The sequence below is a fragment of the Dermacentor silvarum genome, chromosome 3, assembly GCF_013339745.2.
Source record: "Dermacentor silvarum isolate Dsil-2018 chromosome 3, BIME_Dsil_1.4, whole genome shotgun sequence".
NCBI lineage: Eukaryota > Metazoa > Arthropoda > Arachnida > Ixodida > Ixodidae > Dermacentor > Dermacentor silvarum.
The window spans coordinates 85,469,203-85,472,390 of NC_051156.1; positions in this window are offsets into that span (position 1 = coordinate 85,469,203).

Consider the following 3,188-nt stretch of genomic DNA (forward strand, 5'->3'; position numbering starts at 1 on the left):
CGACGCTGAAGTAGCGCGCGGGTAGAAAACAGAGACGACAAACGACCGTTGCGTTTGCTGTTGATATAAAGTGCCTGTTTACGTGCTGTACGCCGGCTTCCACGTCTCCTGCGAGGGTCGTGACAAATATATATATATAATATATAGATATATATATCATAAACATTTTTGTCGGTTGGTATTCGTGGGCGTCTCGCGCTGTGACAATACAAGAGCTCTGCCTTTATCTAGGGAGTCGTTTCTACAATATATTGTAGCGAAGAAGACTGGCGCTGTGTGACTGGCGCGCCTGTGGACGCACTATCATCATCGGCCACCGACGAAGACGGGCTCGCGCTCTCGGTGTCCGACGCTCAATGAGACGTCGCGTTTCGAGTCGTCAATAACCCATTACATATTTGGTAGAGCTGTGCTGGGTTCGACTTCCCCCAACCCTGGAACTACGCAATCGGACGCTGCCGGCCATCATGCCTGACGACGCAGCCCAACAACACCCTCGGCACCGCCAACATTGATTGTCCTGGCCCCGTGCGTCAACGCGATCCTCCCATCTTCAGCGGCTCCGACGAATACGATGTCGAAGATTGGCTCTCGATCTACGAGCGGGTGAGTGCCCCCAATAAATGGGACGATGCTACGAAGCTCAGCTACGCCAACTTCTATCTTACGGGTGTCGCTAGCGTGTGGTACCACAACCACGAATCCGACCTTCGCACCTGGTCCGATTTCAAGGCGCGCATTACGCAAGTGTTCGGTCGCCCTGCGGTGCGGAAGCTCCGTGCCGAGAGCGCTTGCGCAGCCGTTCCCAGCAACCGGTGAGAACTTCACCAAGTACATAGAGGATGTTGTAGACCTTGTAAGCGCGGGTCGATCCATCGATGACTGAGTCTGACAAGATCCGTCACGTGATGAAGGGAATCGAAGACGACGCATTCCAACTGCTCCTCTCGAGAGCCCGCGACCGTGGTCGAGGTCGCTGAACTTTGTCAGAGTTACGACGACTCAGGCGGCAACGTCTGCTCACTCGACGTTCTTCTGTTCCCGATGCTTCCGTTGCAAGTTTAGCCGCTGTCACTAACAACGACTATCTGCTCGGCGAAATCAAGGAATTTTACGCTCCGAAGTCGGCCGCCAGCTATCCCTAATCACCGCTGTCCCGGACCTACGCCGTCCTTGGCTCCTCCGTTGGTCAATGCTACAAGAACAAAGTGTCGAAGCCATACAGTCTCCTCGTGCAGCGCCACCATGTCTGTACTCTCAGCTACGCCGAGGTTGCAGCACGGCCACCCCCATCGACTTTTCAGCGCACCGTTTGCTGCACCGCCACGTCCAATCCCTCCAGTGTACACCTCCAGATCACCAGCTAGCACGGACCCTGGCGTACACCCGACAATCGCCCCGGTGCTTCTTCTGTGGTAGCCCTGGTCACGTGGCACGGCTCTGTCGCCGTCGCTTATGGCTTCAAGGTCATGACCAACCTGTCTCCTCCTACGTTTCGCCAGCTTCGTCCTTCTCACCGCCACGTGATTCGCACTTGACGTCCACGCGCAACGTCATTCCTTCTGCCCGTGATCGTCGCTCGCCATCCCCTCGTCGGCCGCTCACTTTTCCCCATGCGGCGGCGTCGGCCCCATCGGAGCAGGAAAATAGCTACCGCAGTCAAGAGGCGAGAACTGCGTTCCAGTACCACACAAGGCCTCGCTCTCTTCGACGAACGTAATCGAAGTGTCTGTTGAAGGAGTCGTCACACTGGCATTAGTCGACACAGGCGCCGCCGTTCAGTAGTTACGGAAGAACTTTGCGCAAGCTTCGAAAAGTAATGACGCCCTTATCTGCGCTGTCACCGGACTGCAAGTTCCCAGTGCATTACCCCTGTTGCTGCATGTACCGCCCGCATCGTCATTCAAGGATACACGTTTATACAGTCGAGTTTCGTCGTCCTTCATCCTGTTCATACGACGTCATCTTGGGGTGGGACTTCTTTCCGATCATCAGGCCGTCATGATTGTTCTCGCGCCGGAAATTGAATTTTCTCCGTCCCGACACCCGCTCACATGAACTTGACGATCTCGGCGACAAACTGGTCGTTACAGAAGACACCACGATCCCTCCGCACTCTTCGGTGATTGCGCATGCCTGCTACTTTCGCCACTGACACTACTGCCCTGTTTGTCCCATCGGACATTTTTGTTCGCCGACAATGTTCCCTTCCCTTCGCTGTCCTAACTGTCAGTGGTGGCTGCACGAGACTACTCGTTTCCAACGCTAAGGCCCCGCCCCTCGTCTTACGTCGTGGCGAGTGCCTTGGACGCTTCAGTCTGCCGACTCGGTTACCATCTTTGACGCGCCTCTGACGACCCTGTTCAGACGTGAACTCGTTGACCTATAGCTTGCATTGTTCCAGCTAGGCACGACGTCTTCCATAGTTCAGTGGATGCCCTCTTGAGCCCTACGCAGCGTTCGCAGCTTCTCAGCCTTCTACGGAAATACCAATCTACGTTCGACTGTCAACACGCCCCATTAGGCCACACATCGACTGTACGTCACGAGATCGACACCGGCACCCACGCACCATTGCGCCAGAGGCTTATCGTGTATCACCCGCGGAGCGCCATGTTATTGAAAACCAAGTAAGCGAAATGCTTGAGCGTGGAGTGGTTCAACCTTCTAATAGTCCCTGGGCGTTCGCCTGTAGTCCTGGTTAAGAAAAAAGATGGCTCAATTCGATTTTTGCGTTGACTACCGCCGTCTTATAAGATAACTCGCAAAGATGTCTACCCTTTACCGCGCATCGACGATGCTCTGGATTGTTTGCAAGGCGCGGAGTATTTTTCTTCGCTCGATTTACGCTCAGGCTATTGGCAAGTGCCTATGGATCCTGCTGATCGCCCGAAGACAGCCTTCGTGACCCCAGATGGCCTATATGAATTTAACGTTATGCCGTTTGGGCTTTGCAATGCCCCTGCTACATTCGAACGAATGAGGACAATCTGCTTCGTGGGCTCAAATGGAAGACATGCCTATGTTACCTTGATGAGTCGTCATCTTTTCTCCAGATTTTCCCACACATATGTACCGTCTCGAACAAAGTCCTGCAGTTCATCACCGAGGCAGGCCTCCAACTCAACTTGCAGAAATGTCGCTTTGGAGCCAAGCAGCTTGCTATACTCGGAACAGTCGTATCGAAA